Genomic DNA, 17,326 nt, shown 5'->3' with positions numbered 1-17,326 from the left:
TTCAAGTGCCTCCACCTGCCCAGGCTCACATTGCTGATTTTCAGAGGGATGGAACTGGGACCCTAGACTCCTAACTTAAATCAGGACTCTCTTCACGCCATCATGCATCTCAATGGTTATGTTGGGATTTTATAAATTGGAGCAGTTAATAGACTGTGAACTACTGAAGAAGAAAAAAACAGTCCTTTGCAAGGAAGGGCTTTACATTTTAACCAATTACAGCCATTGACCTCTATGGAGGATATTTTCCTTTATTTGCCTGCTTTTTACTTCCCAATGCCAATAATTGGCTAAAATTTCACAAATGAGTGTGAACTTGATGTGTATAATTTTGTGTTCCCTAGTAGCTACATATACCCAAATTAACCCTTTTGGGGAAAGGCTTTGAGAATAATTCTTAACATAATCATTGACTAGCTTTCACAGGTTGTTTGCCTAATTGGTAACTTCTGTGATATATTAACCCACATTGTCTATTCACTTGATTCCCTAACCCAGAGAAGGTATCTAAATAAGGAATGAATTCTTTTTTCTCTCAAAGCCTTTTTCTTTTAACAGGATGACTTGGTTCAGAACAGGCTCTGACAATGTAATTTATGCATAGTCTCCTAAAATACAGAGCAAAAGACACCCCAATGGATCTTCTAAGATCATACAGGATCCTGGGGAAAGGTGTATAAACATAGATCCTCTATTACATCACTATGAAATGCCTAGGAGTAAAGAATTGCAAGGGCTTGTGACTTTGAACCTAACACTTCCTAAGAAATCATAATTTTAGTGAGAATTCTCTTCATTAAACATTCTTCCCATCAGACTGTTTGACACAATGAGTCATCCAACCATGGCCCCAGATTTGGAGAGACAACTGAAAAGAGCACCCCGCTGATAACAGAGCCCCACCATTTCTCTTCAAAAGGTGGTTCTTTGAGTCATGGCTGCTTCTGTCTCACAAATCTACTATCAGGGTACCTATCCCCATGACAGCAGCTTTTCAGGGATGATTACTTTCAGCAGCTTTAATTTTTTTTCCAGGAAATACTTAATGAGCTAACATATTATGTGATATGTTATTTTCCATATGACATATTTAATATCGTATATAGTATATCATATCAGCATAAATGAAAAAAATATTGAAATAATACTACATACAGTCCACGCAAATCTATTATAGCCTACCGCCTTTTTTTTTTAAAATGCTGATCTCCATCCACTAAATTCATATCATTAAATTTTTAGTTTGGCAGTTAATTTGACTGATTAGTTGATTTGTCATTTAAAAATACTCTTTTGAGCCAAATTAATTTTTTTAAAGGCCTGGTAAAAATAATTTGTAGGCCTTGTTCATGATTTTTGGTTTTATCTTGTAAGTCACAAGAAGCTGTTGAAGAGTTTCAAGCAAAAAAATGTGGCGATCTTTTGGTATTTTATTTTGTACCCAATTAACATTTTAATTAAAGGTAACAAACAATAATTAAACAGATGACATTTTAATTACTTTTCTCAAGTAAAAACAGCTGGATGAAAATTATTGTTAAGTCTGATTTAAATATTTCTCCTTGCAAAAACAGTGACCTCAAACTACCCATGATCAGAAACATTCCCCACTTTTTTCCAGCTTTATTGAAATTGACATACAATATTTTATAAGTTTCAGGTGTACAACGTATTGATTTTTTGTGCATATATATTGCAAAACAGTTACCACCATAGTGTTAGTGAACACCTTCATCACATCATGTAATACTATTTCTCTTCTGTGGGGAGAACATTTAAGATCTACTCTCTTAGCAACTTTCAGGTGTATAGTACAGTATTATAAACTATAGTCACTACGCTGGACATGAGATCCCCAGAATTTATTCATCTTATAACTGGAAGTCTGTCCTCTTTGACCAACATATCCTCATTCCCCCCAACCCTTAGCCCCTGCTAACCACCATTCTAGTCTCTGTTTTCCTTTTGGTATTTTAAAAGATTGTGCTGGCTGTGCCATGGATCATGGCTTGGAGGAGATGGAGACATCCCAAGTGACCACCATCTGTGGGAGAGCCTGGAGCCTAACTGAGCAGCAGGGGGGATCTGCTTCTCCTTATCATGACTTAGCTCCGGGTGTCCAGGAAGCAGCTGGAAGTCCAGATTTGAAGATGGTGATTGTCACATGAGTAAAGGTCAGATCAAGGAAACAAGGAAGTATGGCAAGGGGGTTATGAAATTAGTCTAGTGTTTTGGAGCTGGAGTTGAGAAACTTCAAACTCTACAGTCTACTGGTATGTTAGCCCCCTGTATTTTGTTGTCCGAATTACTTAGATATTTTAGTCACTCAAGTATTTGTTCATTCAAGTGTATCAAACAATTACTATGTATCAAGATTGTGCTAAGTGTCAGGGATTTAGAGGAATAAGGCAAATTCCTGGCCCTGAAAAAGATTCACACATCTTTTCCTGAAAGAAAATAAATCTTTTGTTTTCAGTATTTATTTCCCTTTTGCACTTCCTATGTACTTAGTAAAACTCAGAAAATCTAGCCTGGCTTTGTTTTACTGACAGGAACCTCTAGTATAAAAAAAGAAAGAAAGAAAGGCAAAGAAAGGAAGGAAGGAAGGAAGAAGAAAGAAAGAAAGAAGAAAGAAAAAAGAAAGAAAGAAAGAAAAAGAGAAAGAAAGAACGAAAGAAAAGAAAAAAGAAAAGAAAATACTCGGCACCATGGGAAAGGAGAAACTTGAGAGAACAAATCTGGAGCCACTTGGTTCCAAATGGACCTCCCTATGGAGACTGTGCCTTTAGTAAAAAAAAAATCTTTTGAGGTTCTGTATTTTGTTTTAGAGAGTTGGCATTCTCTTAATCCTACATCATAATCTTAGTATATGTCTTTTCAAAACATGTTGGGTAACTACTAAGAAAATCAGTTGTTTGTCAGCAAGAAGCGAAAGATGAATGAAAGACACTTTCCATTATTCATAAACACATCTCTCTAAATGTATTTAAGCCATCAGCAAGTAATGCTGGCAACAGCTGAAACAGGTTTACAAAATACTAAAGGACGTATGATAAAGATCTGAGCAGTAACATAGAACAGAAATGAGGGTTATTCAAAGCACACTTTCCCCCAAACTCCAGCACACACAATAACTCCCTCTGTGAATAGCAGGCTTCGGCGGAGGATCAAAGAACTAACACTTGAGACTCTATCAAGAAATCTGGTCGTTAAAGAGCCAAAAATGTAGATCAGAATCTTCTTTCAGATTAACTCAGGATATGAAGCAGAAGAAAAATGGGCAAAATAACTTTCCAGTGAAGTGAAGAAGAAAACAAGTAAAATAAAAGAAAAACATATTCTATAGTTCAAAGTAGACATTTAAAATATGGACAGTCAAATATTGTATCTATTACCTGCAGACTGTCTTGTTCCCCCTAAATTGCTGATTATTTGTCCCACAGTCCTGAAAATTATAAAGCCACTACAGAAAGTTTAAAGTGCTGAGAAACAAGGAAGTTCTGGAAACTCTTCAATAATCCTGGTTATTATCCCTGCAGGGGAACTGGGTTAAATGGCAAACCATTCTTGGGTATTCAGTATTTCTATATGTGGTTTGTCATACATAATGAATACTTCTTTATTGCAAATTAAAATAGTAAAATGAAATGATCTCTAAGGCATTTTTCAACTTTAAGAACTTATACATTCAAGGGGCGCCTGGGTGGCTCAGTCGGTTAAGCGGCTGCCTTCGACTCAGGTCATGATCCCAGGATCCCGGGATCAAGCCCCGCGTCGGGCTCCTTGCTCAGTGGGGAGCCTGCTTCTCCCTCTGCTCCTCACCTCGCTCTCTCTCTCTCAAATAAACAAATAAATAAAATCTTTAAAAAAAAAGACCTTATACATTCAAGACTTTGGAAGGATATACCACTTGGTTAGAAAATATATATTTTTTTTCAGATATATATTCTATATATACATGTGAAAAAATATTTTCTATACAAAATACTGAAAATAATATTCTATATGAAAAGAAAATATATATATATGAAAAAAATTTGTCATTAAAGAACACACCTAAACTGTAACATTTCTGATAGAGACAGAGCTCTGAATGCTACCACCATCTTGATGGATAACTAATACATTAAATAAAAGCCCCAAAGGGGCATTTGACTTCATACAACCTCTGCTGACAAAGGTCATGTCTTTAACCTGAGGAAAATGTAGTTTTCCCCGGATTTAATCTGTATGTTAGGACTTGACCTTTCATTTCTTGCACAGTGAGTCAGCATTATTTGGTGCTGGTAAAGAACTTAAACTAATTTTCACACTAGCAGTTATACAACCCGTAAAAATAAAATCTACACCCTTCTTTTTTCCCATGGCATTGTCATAACCTTGCACCTCATTACTACCCCAAAGACCATTATGCATGCTCTTTCGCAAGAGTGCATACACCTTGTGTATACATCCACCTGAGATCCTGTTTATATTTGGTTGCTGTGGTGGTACCCACAAGAGCATTTTTGTGTTAGGTGTTGGTGTTTGCACCAAAACTCTAATTCAGACTTGACTTACAGACACTAGAACCTAGGAAACACAAGTGAGCTCTGCGTGACTACATTGTTTTGTATGTGAAGAGTGCTTCCTACAAATCTGTGGAGATAATCACTTCTATTTGATGGGACTGGTGGGGGCCTTGCTCTGAGGAAAAGGCTACATAGTAAAAAAAAAAAAAAAAAAAAAAGTGGAAGTGCCTGATCATAATAGTTCAAGTCTTGCTAAAATGGTTGCCTTTTGTTATCTAACAATCATTTTGTGGCTACTCATGAGAGGGAAACATCGTGGAAGAGATTGGAACATTATTTCAAGCACATGAGTTCATGAACATATAATACCCTAGTTTATCTAAAGCGTGTGAATCTTGAAGCCACTGTTCACCTATCAGTAGGTAGAAATGTAGACTGTTGGATGGGAGCCAGTAGATCTAAGTGCTAGAAGGAAATACTTTTAATGTACTCCATTATTCAGGCTTATAATCTGTTGGATTGTTATATAACATTTCACTTCACTATTTGAAAATGCTTCCAAACCACAGAATGTCTTCAGCATTGCAAATAAGTCACTGTGCCAACATACTTCTGCCACCCTGTTGAGCCACATTAACAGATGAGTTCTCTTAGCACAAGGTATTTTTTAAGGGACTAGATTCCCTTGGTTGGAAACATCATACTTGCAATAACTTTTTCACACAAAAATCCGGGGTCTTATTTCATGCATGCATTCAGTCAATCTACATGTGTCTGGTCAGGCATTTGCTAGAAGCTTAGGGCAAAGTGTAGTGAAGAAAGTAAAAACAATTAAGAAGTGGTTCCCATCCTCAAGCTTCTCAAAGTCAAGGATAGAAAGCAGACGCATAACCGTAATTATAAGACCATGTGATTAAGATTATAGGCAAGATCAGTACAAAGCGCTGTAACAATAGAGGGGTTAGCAACTGACTGGTGGAGCCTAAAAAGACTCGAAGAGGTAGAACAGAAGCTGGGAATTGAAATAGTGTTTAAGCTGGTCACAGAAGAGGAATTAGGGCTTGCATGATAGAGGGTGCATTATTATAAATTATAGAATTTTAAAAGATTAAAGTATATTAGGAACATTAAGGCGGTGATGGTTTATATGGTAATGGTGTTTTACAACCTAAAATATGTTAAGGAGGATATGGGAGATGACAGGGAAGGTAGAATGAGTTCCCAGTCTGTGCACCTATGTGCCAGGCAAGAGGGTTGTGCTTATCCCACAAGAACCTGGAAGGCTTGGAAGGTGTTTTGAGCAGGAAACTAGAGACATGATTATAACTTTATTTTAAAGTGATCATTTTGGAGGTCATATAAGTAGTAAACATCTATTAATTTTCAGCTGGACGCACCAGCCTTTGTTTTGAAGGCTGCCCCTTCTTCCCTGCTCCTTGTGATGCTGGTAGGGCGGGCAAACTCTAAGTCTTCACCTCTCTCCCCAATGAGGTTAGGCACGTGGCACAAGCTTGCTGATCAAAGTGGTCCAGGAGAGACCCTGACCCGAGAGAGTGTGATATAGGCCTTTGGCGGTAGGGAAGGTAGGTGGCATCCATGCTATGGGACATCATGCTGGTTTCTCTAGGATTTCTAGTGGAAAGACTCACGTAAGCCTGTGCTCCTTGGCCATCTTTGTTACTCTGTGGCCAGAACCTGCCCTTAGGAGGTCAAGGGTGAAGACAGAGTTGAAGGATGGAGAGAGAGAACTCCGACGGCTTCATTTGAACCCCTGTCTCCAGCTAAGTTTAAAGTCAACTCTATTCTTCAATTCTTAGATTCAAAAAGTTATTTTTGTTGTTGTTATTGATTTCATAAACATAGTTCAATTGTGATTCCTGTTTTTGTTGTTGAAAATGTTCTCACTCATGCAGAGTAAACGTCAGGTAAGAGTGGCAGCAGAAAGAGGTACTGAGTGGAATGAAAGTAATCTAGATGAGCAAAGATAAGGGCCTGAACTAAGACAATGGAGCTAAAGAAGAGAGGATATGTCCAAATGTATGACTCCTGAATGAACAAGATTCAGTGAGTTATTAGATGTGAGAGAGAATGAAGAGTGACAGATGTTATCTATAAAACACTCTTCAGCATAACATCGAAGCAAGTGAAAGGGTGCATTCTTAACTGAAATGAATGAATGAAAAAGCAGGATATGCTTTAGTTCTTCTTGGGGCTCTGCCCAAGGAAATCCATAGGGTGTATTGAACCCTGGTGAATAGCCAATATGAAGAAACAGAGGCCGTGTGTACATTTCACCCCCCCGGTACTCCAGGAGTCAAGTTCCAAGCCCGGTGTAATTAGTTAACATAGCACTTGATGTTCCTTCATCTAAAAGCTCGGCCCTGTCAGATGTGACATGCCAGCTAAGCTGAGTGCCCACAAAAGGATGAGGATGACTCACTGTGTTCTGCTTCTATGTTTGCCACTGCTTTGAATGGGATAGAAACTTAAACCCTCATCTTTGAAGCCGATCTCTGTGGGTAACTCCAAGCAGAGCAGTAATTCAATCTCCAGTTCCCAGAGGTATAAGTGATAGTGATTTCAGAGAGATGATGCCACATCTGTACCAAAGGCAGCTGGAAAAAACCTCCTTTGCCTCCATTCAAGAGCTCCAGATTAATCTTGTATGCTTTGTCCAATATGATGGAATTAAAAAAAAAAAACAAACAGACTAAGCGGGGGCTTAAAATAAATGTTAGCTCTTAGAAAAAAAGAAATCAAGTTATACAGTATGTGGTACAATTCTGTAACCTCTAAAGAGCCCATTCAAATTTTCATGTAAAACACCCAACTTCAATGTAAAGAGAACAAGCAGGAGGCCCACTCATGAAGGGACGTGCATAGTAATGACTCAAGGTACCTGGTTTAGCCTCATGGGCAATCAAATAAGTGTTTAATAAAACCAAGACAAAGTGGGACGCCTGGGTGGCTCAGTCGGTTAAGCGTCTGCCTTCGGCTCAGGTCATGATCCCAGGGTCCTGGGATTGAGTCCCACATCGGGCTCCTTGCTCAGCGGGGAGCCTGCTTCTCCCTCTGCCTGCCGCTCCCCCTGCTTGTGCTCTTTCTCTCTCTCTCTGACAAATAAATAAATAAAATCTTTAAAAAAAAAAAAACAAGACAAAGTATCATTTCATTAATAACAACTTGAAGGCAGGAAATTAAAATGTTTAAGTGAACCATGTAGTATTATTACTCTTTGTCAATATGCCTGTTCCTGCGATTACGTCCCCAGGATATTATTCAGCATAAGAAAAAGGTATATGCATAAAATGTCTATTATAGAAATGTCTATAATATCAAAAAATATTAGAAAAAGTTTGACTCACAAAGAGTTTGACATTTTTGAATAAACAAAAATGTTCCAAAAATGTGAATAGGCACAAATATTATAGTTATAAAGCAGTTGGAAATATGGAAAATAAGATAACTTTTGAAATAGAGATAGAGTATACAAAATCGTGTATATACTATGTAGACAAAAAGTATACATTTAGACAAAGACTAAGTTGGCTCAAATAAAGTAAACAGAAACAAATAATACGTATATTGAGACTTAATTTATGACTTAAGACTTAATTTATGACTGAAAGTAAAAGAAGGACAAAGAGAAACAACTACTCAATAAATAGTGCTGGATAACACAAAGGCAAAATCAATTCTGGGTAAATTGAAAAAAAAGAAAACTTTAATATGAAATGTAAAACTGAAAATTTTTCTGACTTAAGGGCAAGGAAAACTCCTTAAATCGTATAGTAAAAGCATTTACCATAGAAGAAAACTAACACCCAATTAATCTCATGAAAATAAGAAACTCCTGTTAATCCAAAGACACCCTGAAAGGGGTAAAAATACATGCCACAAATTGAGAGGAGATATTTGTAACATATAACTGACAAGGACTAGTATGCAAGATACAGCAAGAATTGAAAATTGGGTAGAAGTCATGAATGTATACTTCATAAATGAAGAAATATAAGTAGCCATTAAATAAGTGAAAAGATTCTCGAACTCATTAATAATCAAGCAATTATAACTTAAGAACACACTGAGATATATTTCATACCAAGGTTGCTGTATACAGTTGCATGGATTGTGCACTGCTCAACTCCAGGGAGCATCATTCCTACGCACTCAGATATGAATGTCACCCCCCTCAAACTGTGGAATGCATTGGCCCTGTTTCACAACCCCCAAACTGGCAGAAATTCAAAAGTCTGTAATATCAGCAAGGATGTGAAACAATAAGAATCTCAGTCACTGCTTACTGAAGTGTAAATTGGTTCAACCACTTTGAAGAACAGTTTGTCATTATCCAGGATGATTAATGGCAGGTTTAGAAGCGGAATGGGAAAGAATACTCAGTAGTGATGAACACACAATTGAGCAGATATTCAAAATAAAATGTGAAATAGCACTGATCAGCATAAAATTTTCCAGATGTACTTGGAAGCCTGGCAACAAAAGTGAGGAGAGCAGATAAAAAACTGTCATATGTTACACTGTATGTTGACTAACTGGAATTTGAGTAAAAACTTAAAAAAAAAAAAGATTTAAAAAAAAACCTGTCAGGATGGATGGGGTTAAGATTCTGAAGGACACAGGTACAGGTGAAGTTAAAATAATTATGCCTGGTGTCCATGTTAGTACACAGACTAAGACATGGGCCAACAAACTATGACTATGGACCAAATCCAGCCACTTCCTATTTTTGTAAATAAAATGTTACTGGAATACAGTCCCATCCATCCATTTATGTAGACTCTATGACCACTTTAGCTCTACAACAGTGAAGATTGAGTTGTGACAGAGATCATATGGCCTGCTAAGGCTAAAATATTTACTATCTCATACATGGCAACAGTTTGCTAACCCCTAGATAAAACATTAGGCAAACTAAAAAAATAAATACAGTGCTCAGTGAAATTAAAAAATATGTATTTTAATGAAACAATGAGAAGATTCTTGATCATTATCATGGAGAGGAATTACAGAATTCATGTATGCTAAGTTGGAGAGAAACTGGAAGATAACAAGGTCCAGAGTGTGTTCCTGCCAAACTGATACCAAGTTGTGACTAAATATAGCAGACTTTGTGATATCTAGTAAGCATAGCGGAAAGTCTGAAACAGAAGGCCAAATATTTCTTAGAATTGAAAAGTCCTACCTCATGTACAATATAGACAGAATTGATCCAACAGAAATAATCCAAAACCAAATGGTGAGAGGTTGAGTTTTGCCAATAGATTCTCTGGATATTCTGTTGGCTTTTATGACTCCTGAAGTTATGACGATAGTTTTCAACAGGGGTATCCATTCACAGATTATTTGTCAGAGTAAGAGTAAATAAACTGTTGTAACTGATTTCCAAAAACCCAGCGATCTAAGGATAAAAGCTATCCATATCTCTCTCCCGTTAATGCCCCATGAATTCACCCTAGATTTGCAGAGAAGCCCTACTACTTGAGGTCATTCATAGACCAGATTCCTTCTAAGTCATTGTAATGCCATCCCTTAGAACTAAATTCTCATGTCATCTAGCTTCTTGCTGGTGGAAAAGGGAAAGAGAACATGGAGGAGGTATACTCGATGTCTGAAGTCCTGAACCAAGAAATAGACACATCGCTTATGGAACTGTGCTGTAAAGGTGTGTACCGGCCTCAATTCTATTGCTTTGGAAGATGAGGATGATGGATTTTGGTGGACAAATAGCAGTCCCCCCTCTTACAAGAGGTAATAGTTTTCTATCTAGTAGAAGAATACCAGCCCAAACCATGGTAAACAGACAGTAAAGAATATGATTCTAAATGTAAAGATCATAAGGTAATTCATTAATGTTATTTGCTTGAAAGAAAAGTCTATGAAAATTTTCCATGGTTTTCTACTTTTAAACAGACTGAATTCTAAGAAATATGCAGCGATTTCTCCCTTCCACCACGGGAGGAGAGGAAGAGATATTTTTCCAGTTACTGAAGCTTCTATATGTTTAGTTTTTGGATTATGAGAACAAAGTTGGCAGAATGACAATGTGGTCACAGAACAAATTAGCCTCAACCTAAGATAACAAACACTGGCAATGCAAAGCTGCCACAAGGAGGAATACTGGCCAGGTGACATGGTCACGGTCTTGCCTCTCAAGGCAAATAAACATAAAGTTTTGTGGGAAGTACCCTTATATGGTAACCAAAAAGAACACCCAGTCTCCTGTTTTGTTTTGTTTTGTTTTAAAGATTTGTTTATTTATTTGAGACAGAGAGAGGGAGAGAGACCAAGAGCACAGGAGGGAGAGACAGAGGGAGAGGGAGACAGAATCCCAAGCAGACTCCACGTGGAGCATGGAGCCCGACGCAGGGCTTGATCTCATGACCCTGAGATCACAACCTGAGCCGAAAGCAAGAGTTGGAGGCTTAACTGACTGGGCCACACAGGCGCCCCAAGTCTCTTGTTTTATTAACCAGATTGATCACAGTTTTGTAGATGGAAAACTATGGTGCTAATGACTTTCTGAAAATTCTTTGGACCAGGTCTGCTGGTTGGGGATCCTGGTTCTTAACTATAGTGTGAGTATTTTTATCTATGGCAACTCGAGTTGAACCATCACTCAGGAAATATAGAACAATAAACCATTAGCTATTCAGAAGATAGATACTAGGTGGTCTATACCCAAATCTAGGTACTTCTCTAACATCAGTGTCAATAATTTACAAAATCTAGGGCAACTGGGTGGCTCAGTAGGTTAAGTGTCCAACTCTTGGTTTTGGCTCAGGTCATGATATTGTGGTCATGAGATCGAGACCCACGTCAGGCTCTGCACCGAGCATGGAGTGTCCTTCAGTTTCTCTCCCTCCCCCTCTGCTCCTCCCCCTGCTCACTCTCTCTCTCTTTTCTCTCTCCAATAAATAAATAAAATCTTAAAAAATAATAACAGTAATTTACAAAACCTAAAAGTAATTATGCAAGATTCTATTATATGCAAGGCACTTTCCTCTGTACTGCATTTGGTACAAAGCTGAGTGAGATAGGCCATTCCCTCAATTTATAAGCCTCTGGAAGAATGAGCAAGGGTATATATAGGTGCTAGTTTAAGAGACATAGCAGGATAGATTTAACACATTTCTATAGATGTGGCAAGTCAAAGGAGGTAAGGACTAAATTGATTTGGAATGGTAGGTTAGGAAGGATTAGGAAGACATAAAACCAAGGATATAATCGGTCTCACCAAACCTCAGTTTTCTCATCTGTACAATGGGGAAAACAGCTGTACTTTTCATCTAGATTTTAAAAAACTGAGAGCAGAATCAGGTTCATGATAATAATAAATAACTGTCAGTTATCATCATTGCTGTTTTTGTTTTGGTTAATGTAATTCTTTGAAACTTTGATTTTGAATAATGAACAGTATTCCAGAAGCTACAATTTTTAGAGTGTACAATTTCAGGCCAATGGAATGGAATCACCAGCTACTGGATACTTCATTGGTATGAATCCAGAATGCAGCAAGATTTAGTATGGATTTACTAAGCGAGATGCCTCTCTAAGCCAAATGCCTAAAAAGGACTCTGAAGCACTATGTCTTTTCTGTCCTTGGCTCTACATTTACAAAGAGTGATTTTATTTACTCAACTTTATGAATTTCCTGTTTTACACTTTTTAGGAAGAAGTCCACCAGCCTCTTCCTATATGTTGACTGGGGTAAAAGAACTTGTCCTTGCACACATCGGTGATAACCCAGATAGGGAAGAATGTAAAATTTTTTTCTATAGGGTCAGTCCCTACTCAAATGGTATCTGGAATAAGATTAGTTATACAAGGTCAATTTCAACACCCTGGAATGGTATACTTGGGTAAGGAATGAATAACTCACGATTCTATGGAACAGAGTGGAATGTCTGGACACAGGGGCTTCTTAAAATCCAAAGAAACAATTTTTTGGCATTAGCTGTGTATTTCTTGAAATTTTGCATTTTGGGAATTGAATTGGAAACCTAAACTGGTATTTGGCGGGGGGGGTGGGCGGAATTCTCATGGAAAATCAACTAGTTAATGCACAATTAGGACTTTGTACTGTTAAAGTTCATTTTCTTAGAGGAACAGTTTGGATTGCCTACAGATAATGTTAGGAGATTATATGTGTTTATGAAGTTCATGATCCACTTATTTAAGAAAGTTGTTCTTTATATAGGAACATAAGGGAAAGAAATGTGCCATTGCTTTTTTTGTCCAGGAAAGTTGTATCCTGGGAGAACCATCTCCCAGGGTTTTAGAGGGAGGCTTTGAAATCTGGGTCCAGGACAAATCATGATACTATCACCTGAGGGAAGCCATTTCCTATGTTCACACACCATTTGTTTTTAAAATGTTTAAACTCCACATTCTCAATTGCTGTTCCGTGCTTTAAAGCTATACTAGCCTGACTTCCGAGAGAAATAAATTCCTGATTCTCGGGACATCATACAAACACTTTCCATAACTAATCAGCATGACTTGCAAAAGATTTTGGATTAATATCTACCTTTGTTTTATTCTTTGATGGAGGGAGAAATGTGAGAGAAATCATCCTTGATCCTTCAGAGAATGATCAGAAACAACAAGAAAAATATACAAAAGTTACCCTTTTAGAATATTCTTGAAGTGTTTATCCAAGACATGCTAATCATTATTTATGTTGTCACAATATCTAAGAATTGAGGCTGAAACAATAGGACATGGGAGCAAAATATTTTAAATGGCATGAAACTCATATTTCCCCAGGGCAACCATTCCTGGATCGGTTTGAAAGTAATAAAAACTGTTTCTCAGGGTTTTCATATCCATGTTGTTGTAAGGTCCAGAGCCCTGTTACAGAATCATCCATTATTTGGAGTCATTCTTGGGTCGTCACCTGTGGTCAAGAATAAGCTTCTATCTTCTTCCCCCTTTCTATTTTTTAAATAATTTATTGAGGTGACATTTTCACAACATAAAATTAACCATTTGAAAGTGAACAGTTCAGTGGCATTTAATCCATTCACAATATGGTCCAGCCACAGCCCCTGTCTAGTCCCAAAATATTTCTATCACTCCAAAGTAACATTCCTTACCCATTAATCAGTTTCTCCCCGGGACCTGGCCACCACCAATCGGCATTATCTCTCATCGGCTTCCCCTTCTGTGGTCCATTCTTTTTAGTGAGGGCTCTTCCCAGCCTTTTGCTGTCCATAAAATCATCTGAGAGCACCACGTTGCTGCCACTGACAGCTGAAGAAAGCTGATCCTAGAGCCAAAGGCACAATCTCTCTCTGGGTGGTCACTAAGCTGTCAATTCCAAGTCTCTGCTGCCTAAACACTATCCTAGCCCCCTGGTTATCCTATCTCCTGGGCATTGTTCTGGGCCCTACATCTTTGCTGCCAGGGCTGATATGGTGGCATCTTCAAGAATGCCAGTGATAGGGGCGCCTGGGTGGCTCAGTCGTTAAGCGTCTGCCTTTGGCTCAGGTCATGATCCCAGGGTCCTGGGATCGAGTCCCCGCATCGGGCTCCCTGATCGGCGGGAAGCCTGCTTCTCCCTCTCCCACTCCCCCTGCTTGTGTTCCTGCTCTCGCTGTCTCTCTCTCTGTCAAATAAATAAAATCTTTAAAAAAAAAAAAAAAGAATGCCAGTGATAATGTATCTTCTGGGTTCCTGAATGCCCCTAAGCCAATGTCTGAAGAATATATCTGTCTCTTCCCTTTTACCTTTCTCTTGATCATGTGGGTAACAGAGACAAATTGAGGACCCCTGGGATTTCTTCATGTATGTGGAAGCTTGCCTTTGTATTAATCAATGACTTTCATTAATTAATTTCAGCCTACTCCGTCCTTATCATGATGATGTGAGACCATGTTTGAGAAAGGGGGTGCTGAGTCAGGAGCAGATCTCAGGAGCAAATAGCAAGTTGTGATCAGATTCGACCCTCCTCTCTGACAACGGAAGCATTTTACAGACCCAGGTTTATTTGTCTGATGCTCCCTTCACTTAGAGAATTATTCCCAGGAAGATCTTAGCGCCTCCTTTAAAAAAAATACTCCTCATGGATTAATATGAGCAGTTCTCCAGACAAATCCAAAAATATCTGAATACTAGTGGACTTCGAGTTTAGACTCAATCTAGAACTCTAAATACAAACTTAACTTAGTGTTGCAGCAATAACAAACCGGTATGACTTTGTAACTTTAGCATAAATTGACCAGGAGTTTCTGCAAAAGGAAAAAAGCTGAAATTTGTGGAATAGCCCCAAATTAAGGGAGATGGTTCCATACAGATACACCCTTATGCGTGTACATAATAATTAAGCAAAAAAAAAAAAAAAAACTATAAGAGAAAAAGAACATTTTCTGTTATTGATTGCCATTTATAAAGAAAAAGCTTCCCCAGAATATGTACAAACTAAAAATAAACAAGACATAAACCTAGTAGTTTAATGAGACAACCAGTTTTACTTTTTTTTTTTTTAGCGAAAAAAAATTTGGAAATTTTAGAAAAACAATTTCCATGTCACTCATTATAATAGACTGTATCATGTGGAAATTCTCCTTAAAAAACACAACTAAAAATGCAAGATAAAAAATATAATAAATAGCTATCAAAAGCATACTTGGCCCAAAAAGAAAACAAGAGAAATCTCCAGAAGCCAAAAGAACAGAGGAAACTAAAAATCAAGAGGTAAACAAGCTGTTCTTGCCCTTGAGAATTTGTTGCCTTGATAGCCAAAGTGTTTGATAGCCAACTAAGGAGAGCAGTTAAGGTTGTGTGAAGAGGAGCTAAAGACTGAGACTCCACTTCCTGGAATGACTTACACTCACTATGGAAGGTAATAGAAAAATATGCCCCCTGAATCAATGGACGGGGAGGCAAAAACCGGGCCAGGGCTCCTTAGCCTAGGCTGTGGTATAAAAAAAAAAGGAAAAAAATTCATTCTTCTTTGCGATTTCATAAACACAGGCTTCTACTCTTTGCCTGTGTTCTATCACTTAGACATGAAGCTGCAGGCTCTCCCAAATGCTAATGAAAGAAATATCAGAAAGATAACAATAAAATGTCTCTTCTTCCCCTTACAGTACTGAGGAGCAGATATAATTTCATGCCTTCAGTTTAGTTCTGATAAAGTGGTGAATTAAGAACACTCACAAAAACATCTCAGTATGAATCTCCTTTCCAGTATGGCGCTTTGTATAAAAATGAATAATCCTGGGCGCCTGGGTGGCTCAGTCGTTAAGCGGCTGCCTTCGGCTCAGGTCATGATCCCAGAGTCCTGGGATCGAGTCCCACATCAGGCTCCCTGCTCAGCGGGAAGCCTGCTTCTCCCTCTCCCACTCTCCCTGCTTGTGTTCCCTCTCTCGCTGTCTCTGTCTCTGTCAAATAAATAAATAAAATCTTTAAAAAAAAAAAATCTTTTAAAAAAAAATGAATAATCCTGCTCTATTTTGTAACACATTCTTGGAAGTGTTATTTATACAAATAAGCTTTTGATGACATAGAGACTTTGGAGATGGTTGCTGTGTTTTGTGAAATGTAACCTCAATGAACTTTTATGTGTTTTGCCCAAGTAATACTACTTGAATTGACAAATTATTCTGAGGTTTCACTATTAGTCCAGAAGTACTTTAGTCTTTCAGTTTTTTACCATTTCTATGTGAAGATATAACATGTCTGTGATTCTGTTGAATTCTTTGGTTAAATGATGATTTAAGATTATTCATCTTATTTAAAGAAACACAATACAACACCAAAAAGAACACAATGATTTTAAAAGGAATCAAATAACGCTCTAGAAAGAACAAGAACATAGTCACTGAAATTAAGTCTTCATGGATACTCTAAAACAGCAGATTAAAAATAGCTGAATAGAGATTAAGTATGCTAGAGTATAGATTCGAAGAAATTATTTAGTGTGCAGCATGGAGAAATTAAAATGTGGGAAACGGGAAACAGATAGTCAAGAATACAGAGGTAAAGTCAGAAGATCCAATGTCTGCTTAATAGAAATAAAGGCTGAGACATCTCCAAAACTAACGAAGGCTATAAAACTCAGATTTAGGTATCAAAATAAATCCCAGAAAGGACAAAAATAAAATATACATTTAGACATATCATATTAAAAATGAAAATACCATGAAAAAAGCAGAGAGGAGAGTAGATATAAATGACTGACAGAAAAAAAAAAAAGCTGCCGATGTAGAATTATCATTCAACCTAAATTTTCGGTCAAGAACATTTCATGGAAAAAAACCGAGAAAGTTTTCTCAATAACTGATTCTGATCATGGCAGAACAAATAATTTGGGCTGGGCCTTCCATTGAAGAACAATGAGAATATCTGGACAAAATATTTATTTAAACAAATCTCTTACAGACAAAAATTGCTAACCAGATAGTGAAATGCTCTCAGACCATATTCTAAGGCAAGATGGAAGTCCTGGGAAGGAAGCCCATTGTTTGGGCAACCTTTATGTTGGGGGCATTTCCTCATTGCAGATACCTGAATATCTGAGAGGGGGTGCTGCCCATTTGACAATCTGGTGATACTTAGCCCAGAGCATGTGGAGAATGGAAGAGGAGCCTTGTTGAAACCCGTCTACTTTGATCCTAGAATACGAGGGCCCAGAGGTGTTTGGGGAAACCTGGAGAAACTAGGAATCTAGCAGTAGCAAATACATATAACGTCATCATAGGTCTCTGATCATTTCTATAAGCACATTTTTCAATCTAATGCTCAGTGCCAAATAGCTAGAAGAGGGGAAGACAACATAAGCAAAAGCCACA

General features: G+C 37.8%; 1 long non-coding RNA gene across 1 annotated transcript; it reads right to left on the bottom strand.

Moving 5' to 3' along the window:
• Positions 1–7,409: 7,409 nt before the first annotated feature.
• On the bottom strand, positions 7,410–15,936 carry LOC144380111 (uncharacterized). The gene is made up of 2 exons (XR_013443927.1): positions 15,693–15,936; positions 7,410–7,624 (listed from the first exon to the last, which is right to left on the bottom strand). It is a non-coding gene; the product is annotated as an uncharacterized LOC144380111 (long non-coding RNA).
• Between the last annotated feature and the right edge of the window lie 1,390 nt (positions 15,937–17,326).

This window comes from Halichoerus grypus, chromosome 14 (assembly GCF_964656455.1).
Source record: "Halichoerus grypus chromosome 14, mHalGry1.hap1.1, whole genome shotgun sequence".
NCBI lineage: Eukaryota > Metazoa > Chordata > Mammalia > Carnivora > Phocidae > Halichoerus > Halichoerus grypus.
The sequence above is the reverse complement of the archived record's forward strand: the minus strand, read 5'-3'. Positions and strand labels throughout refer to the sequence as shown.